The sequence below is a fragment of the Micropterus dolomieu genome, linkage group LG09 (assembly GCF_021292245.1).
Source record: "Micropterus dolomieu isolate WLL.071019.BEF.003 ecotype Adirondacks linkage group LG09, ASM2129224v1, whole genome shotgun sequence".
Classification (NCBI taxonomy): Eukaryota; Metazoa; Chordata; class Actinopteri; order Centrarchiformes; family Centrarchidae; genus Micropterus; species Micropterus dolomieu.
Window position 1 is genome coordinate 3,422,570 of NC_060158.1, and position 6,853 is coordinate 3,429,422.

Genomic DNA, 6,853 nt, shown 5'->3' on the forward strand with positions numbered 1-6,853 from the left:
TCCCCTGTGTCTCTACCTGTCCTCTGAGTCTCTACCTGTCCTCTCTCTCTCTACCTGTCCTCTGTGTCTCTACCTGTCCTCTGAGTCTCTACCTGTCCCCTGTGTCTCTACCTGTCCTCTGAGTCTCTACCTGTCCTCTCTCTCTCTACCTGTCCTCTGTGTCTCTACCTGTCCTCTGAGTCTCTACCTGTCCTCTGTGTCTCTACCTGTCCTCTGAGTCTCTACCTGTCCTCTCTCTCTCTACCTGTCCTCTGTGTCTCTACCTGTCCTCTGAGTCTCTACCTGTCCTCCTCTGTCTCGTCCCGCTGGCCACTGAAACACTTGCGGGTCCCTTCGCTCAGCTACGAGACTTTCCTGTTAGGGGTGTTCCTATTGGTCAGCCTCTGATTGGTTATAAATTAAAACAGGATGGCGTGCTGTTACTCTTTAACTCCTTGTGGTGGCGCCGTTTCACAAAGAAACTCAGACGTTCCTCTGTGCTCGCAGGACCTGTCAGCCGGTCTCTGTAGGACGGCAGGACCCGTCTCGTGGGAAAGTCTTCTTCGTTTATGAAACAGAGCTTATCAGCGTGTTCCCAGCGCAGAGCAGCGAAGGTCGCCCTGCCGCTCTCTGCTTTACCAGGACCTCGCCGTGAGTCTGACCGTTCACAAAATGAGAGTTTTTATTTCCCACAGTGGCTTTGGAGCATGAACGCCGCTGAGCTCTGAGGACTACGGATTAAATCTGCCATAACTCGCCTCAGGTGATGAGTCTGGACACGTTCAGGTGGCGAGGCGTGACTGCGGGCTGCGTTTGTTTGGCGTGGGGGGAGGGGCCTGTGGACCTGGCTGTAAGAAGTAATATTTATTAAGCAAAGGCAAATATATTCTATATATGAATCTCTAAACACACTCAGCCAGCACGAGTCCACCTTAAATGATAAAAACACATATTAAAGGTGGACTGAGCTGCAGCACAAACACAAGTCTGACAGTCTGGATCCTGTCTCTCTTCAGGATCCTTAGAAACACTTTACTTTTGCCCCTTAGTGAACGCTGAAGAAACCTGATGGGTAGTTTGGGTTTAAATTTTTCTTTATGGTCGACACAAACAGTGGATCACTTCAAAAATCTGAGGTAGAACATTGAAAACAATTATGATAAAACTTTGTCAACAAGTAAAATTAAGTAAAAAACTTTTTTCACTCCTTTTTCCTCAACAAATAAAACCTCTTAATAAAAAATTAAGTCCGAATTCGTGTGTGATTCAGGTGAATAAAATTAAACATTTATTGAATATTTATTGAACATTTGTTGTGTTGTTATTGTTTTATTGTCCAACGCTTTAACTTAAAAAAGAGACAGCTGTGTGTGGGTCGCTATGACGACCAGCTACATTGAGGGGTGCTGTCTGCAATGGAAGGCGAGGCGCGGCGAGGCGAGGCGAGGCGAGGCGCGGCGAGGCGAGTTGGTTCTGGTGATGGAAGCGTTGATCTCCGTCTGTATTAAAACGCACAGCTAGTGGTCGTTCAGGTTCACTGGGAAGCAGATGGTCTGTAGTTTCAGAAGATTTGGTGAAAGAATAAAGAAATGCAGAAGAAGAACCGCACCAGGTTTTATTTTGCGAGCTGGGACTGTTACTGAATGTGACACGGGGGTTAAAAGCAGCGGCGGGAAACAGACTGGGAGTCGTCGCAGAGTAAATACGGCTACATGCACAGTACAAGTGGAGGCTGTGAGTGTTCTTTACACGGTACAGAATGTTTTAATAAAAACACCAAATCAATAACTCTGATAAGAGCCAATCAGAGAGCCGAGCGTGAGCGTCTGCGTCATCGTTTCTAAAGTCCTCCGGTTTTGCCCATCTTCACTAAAACGCTACCCGGAGTTTCAAAACGAAAAACGGGGTCGGCAGCGTTTTCAAACTTCTCCGTTTTTCTCTGGACGGGAGGAGCAGACGCAGCAGTGTGGGCGGGGCCTGAAGTCGCATTTCAAACAATCAGACCTGGGGTCTGCACCACGAAGCAGGATCTGAGCTTCTCCAGGGAACTTAACCCTGCCGGGGTTTCAGCACCACGACGGCGGCTCACTTCTTACCGGGGTGGATCTCCACGGTAACTGATGCTGAACGGCCAACGCCGCCTACCGGCCAATCGGCTCTCTGGAAAATGACATCACCACCTGTAGGAGATCCCGCAGGCTGCTTTATGTCGCTGCGGTGACACGGAGAGACTCTACAGCGACATCATCCCACAGAGGCGGATTGACTGTAGACCTGCAGGTTTTTACAGTAAACCTACTTACTGCTCTGAAATGAGTTTAATATTTTGTATCTGCTCCCAGTCGGTCTCACACAGCCTGTCGCAGCCGTTAAACGGTTTTATTTGTCTTATGTGAGGCTGAATATGACGAGCAGGTTGGTGAGAATACTGAAATACTAAATGTTAATATGAACGGAGGCTGTTTATTTCAGGTTAGGAGCTTCTTCTAGTCCTTCCACAGAGACTGCTCACCTCCTGAGGAGAGTTTCCAGCAGCCTGAATGTTCAGATTCAGTCTTTCAGAAACTATCTGAGCTCGTCGGTTTGGTTTCGTTGCTTTCTGAAGTTAATGTAGAACAATGTTTGGAATTTATCTCAGTTTTAAAGTGAGGAGGAACGACCACTTCTTCAGCGCCCGAGTCTTTTAATGTGGGAACGCCGCCAAGGCCGAGCTGAAAGATATGACAGGTATTATAACAGATATTTTCTGTCCCCCCGCATGTGTCAGCTGCAGCCGTGCTACTCAGAGGCCTACGTCGCATTTCTGTAATATCACAGTTTGCTCTTCGTCTGTAAAATATGACTTGTTCATGTCTGCGATTGGTCATCTGCTGCTGACTCCGCCTCTTCTATGCGAACGCGCTCCCGGCTGGATCCGGAAACCCCGGCTTGAGTTACCGAGTTCATAACCAGCTTCGTGGTCCCGCTCATCCCGACCGCGATTGTTGGGGTGAGTGAAGCCAGATGACTGAAAGAGATCCTGGATATTATGAACTCGCTTCGTGGTTCAGGCCCCTGGATCTGATCTGGATCACATATGAAAGTGGCTCAAAGTCCACGTGTTCACACTGTTGCATCCGTTCTGAGCAACAAAAACCAGGTTTGTGTCTCTTTGGCTTCCCAGTAGCTGTTAGACCCTGAAGACCTGACGGGCTTCTGAACCTTCTTGGGAAGTCTAAACCACTGGATCGTGACTGAAACTCTTTTTCCCAGCAGCTGCTCGTATTTACAGATCAGACCGTAAAGTGGGGGCGACCTAACAGCAGTTAGCCTTCTGGTCACATGACGGCGTGCAGCTCGACACACTCACGCGGCCCGAGCAGCGTTCAGGAACATTAAACGTCCCCGCTGTCACAGTTAATTATAGAAAACCATGAGAACACCACGACTTTCCCAGCGTGCCCTGCAGCAAGGCAGCGACCCCCCGAGGACGGCTCTAATCAGCTGGGAGATGCATGATGGGAAGGATTTCAGCACGGTGACCTTTCGCTGTCCTTCGGTTTAAATTTAGTTTCAGATTCAGGACAGAGATCAGTCCTCCCACCGAGGGTCAGGACGGATCGCTGCAGCACTTCCTGTTTCCTCACCTGTTCAGGTGTCTGCGCTAAGCTAACAGTTAGCTTCTCTTCCTGTTAGCTTCTAGGAACGACAGAGAGGTTCAGTCAGAGAACTTTTCCTCAAGCAAAGCTGTCAAATCAAATAAAAGTACAATTCAGTTATATTTCAACAATATTTATATATATAAGTCAGTTTTCACATTTAACTGGAAGAATTATAATTAATAACTAATAAAAAAGCCTCAGTTTAAGTCAAATAAAGGCTGCGTTTAAAAACAAAACACACAAGAAGAAAACTGTGCATCTCAAAATAAAGTGCTTTATTTAAAAAATTTTTTAAAAAGTGTAGCTTGAGTTTCCCTTTTTCTTCTTTTTCTGTTAACTGTTTCACATCTTAAGATTCTAATCTGTCACCATAATAATAATAATAATATAAGTTTAGATGGCTCAACAGAGACTCTGTAGTTTCTGTGTCTCTGGTTTTCCTCCTTTGTCTTCTCTTACTCTCGCCCTCTCTCTTCCTCTGTGGTATTGTGTGGAGAGGAAACGTGTCTCCAGATGGTTTCTGCTGGTTTGTACAGGACGTTCACACACTGGGGGGGGGGGGGGGGGGGGGATCCTCCGTCAGCTTCGTGTCTGAACATGAAGGATCTTTAATCTGATCATCTTCTCTCAGCCTGTTTCCCACGATGCATCACAGCAGAAGCTTTAGGTCTTTTATTATGTTAAAAAAACAACGTAAAGCTGTCAGTGCTTCCTGTGGTGGACGCTAATTACTCAAGTGCAAACTAGAGGTACTTTCTCCTTCTGCTCCATCTCAGAGGGAGATGTTGTACTTTTTACTTCATTTATCTGGCAGCTTCAGTTACTTTTCAAAGTCAGATTTTTACACACAAACATATTATAAAATATGATGTTTAGTTATAAATTAAACTCCAACAGTTTGTCCAGCTGACAGGATCATTAGACTGTGAAATTAAGCAGCAACAACTTTGATGTTTTTTTTTATGTAAAAACATTTCAAATTTCCCCCTGCTTCCATACTTTGTGCTAAGCTAGGCTAACTGTTTCACCCTGCTTCAAGTCTTTGTGCTAAGCTAGGCTAACTGTTTCACCCTGCTTCAAGTCTTTGTGCTAAGCTAGGCTAACTGTTTCACCCTGCTTCAAGTCTTTGTGCTAAGCTAGGCGAACAATTCAATTTAATTTGTTTAATTAAATTTTATTTATATAGCGCCAAATCACTACAACAATTATCTCTGAGCGCTTTTCATAAAGAGCAGGTCTAGACCGTACTCTGTGACGTTATTTAAAGAAGCCCAACAGTTCCCACCAAGAGCAGCACTAGGAGACAGAGGCAAGGAAAAACTTCCTTTAAGAGGCAGAAACCTCGAGCAGAACCATGACTCAGGGTGGGCGGCCATCTGCCTCCACCGGTTTCATCCTGCTTCCAGTCTTTGTGCTAAGCTAGGCAAACAATTTCCCCCTGCTTCCAGTCTTTGTGCTAAGCTAGGCAAACAATTTCCCCCTGCTTCCAGTCTTTGTGCTAAGCTAGGCTAACAGTTTCACCCTGCTTCCAGTCTTTGTGCTAAGCTAGGCTAACAGTTTCATCCTGCTTCCAGTCTTTGTGCTAAGCTAGGCTAACAGTTTCATCCTGCTTCCAGTCTTTGTGCTAAGCTAGGCTAACAGTTTCACCCTGCTTCCAGTCTTTGTGCTAAACTAGGCTAACAGTTTCATCCTGCTTCCAGTCTTTGTGCTAAGCTAGGCTAACAGTTTCACCCTGCTTCCAGTCTTTGTGCTAAGCTAGGCTAACAGTTTCATCCTGCTTCCAGTCTTTGTGCTAAACTAGGCTAACAGTTTCATCCTGCTTCCAGTCTTTGTGCTAAGCTAGGCTAACAGTTTCATCCTGCTTCCAGTCTTTGTGTTTAGGCTAGGCTAATGCGCTAACACGCTGGACATGATACTGATTTTCTACCTGAAACGTTTCCCTGCATCGGGATCAATAAAGTTTATTTTATCTTTTTGATTTAACATTCAGATGATCTGACAGACGTGAGGACAGATGAGCTGACAGACGTGAGGACAGATGAGCTGACAGACGTGAGGACAGATGAGCTGACAGACGTGAGGACAGATGAGCTGACAGACGTGAGGACAGATGAGCTGACAGACGTGAGGACAGCAGGCTGTAATCTGGCATGAGAGCTGGATTACACCGGATTAAAGGCAAACAGCCACTTGAGTTTCAGGATGGATGTTTGGCTGATGTGTGATGAACATGTGGATTAGAGCTGGTGTCAGATCAGCAGGAGACCAGCAGGAGATCAGCAGGAGATCAGGTCGGCGGGGTTCAGGGCTGTAATTATCAGAGATTTGGAGGTTTTCGGTCTCTGAGTCAGCAGCGATTTGCAGATTAGGGTTTCAGGCAGGAGGAGCTCAGCCTGAAACCATGAGGGCTGATAACGTCCTCCCTTTGAGCCAAACGCCGTCCTGCTGTTCACACTCTCACAGTCGCTGACTATGCTAATGCTAGTCAGAGGCATGCTAATGGAGGCTAACGGCTGTCCAGCTGTGAGGAAGTGGAGGCTTCGGCTGCAGGAAGGCGACACTTCAAACAATAAGAGTATTAGCAGCAGTACATGCAGAACCACCGGAGAAGTACTCAGCAAAACGTGTCGTCAGCTTCACGTTTCTATTTGGAAGAAACGTTTCTGTCACAAAACGTCAAAGTACTTTAACTTGTACTGAAACGTTTATCTGACGGCTTCAGTACTTTACAAACTAAACTAAGTACGCAGTGTGTGTACCTGACCGGCGCTGAGCAACGGTTTCAGGCCGTGGGCTCGTTGTCATGCTGCAGAATAAATTCAGGGCCAATCAGATGGCTCCCTGATGGAACTGCATGATGGGTAAGTATCTTCCTGTACTTTTTCTGCGTCCTCAGCGCTGCCCGTCGGCTTCGATCCTGATCTGATCCACCTCCCAGCGCTCCCACAGTTCCCAGCTGCCACAGACTGCTGGGAACTGACTGATCACTGAAACGTCCATATTTGGTCGCCGCTGACATCACTGATGATGTCACTATGAGGCCTTTTCCCCTGTTGTGAGCAGAAAATAGAAACCAGACTCATGAACTCTATTGTTCCCCATCCAGCTGCTGCTGGATGGGGAACAATAGAGGTTTTATTACAAAGACGGAGAGAATCCAGACAGGAAGGAGGAGGAGAGAGGAGGAGAGAGGAGGAGAGAGGAGAGGAGGGGAGAGGAGAGGAGAGAGGAGG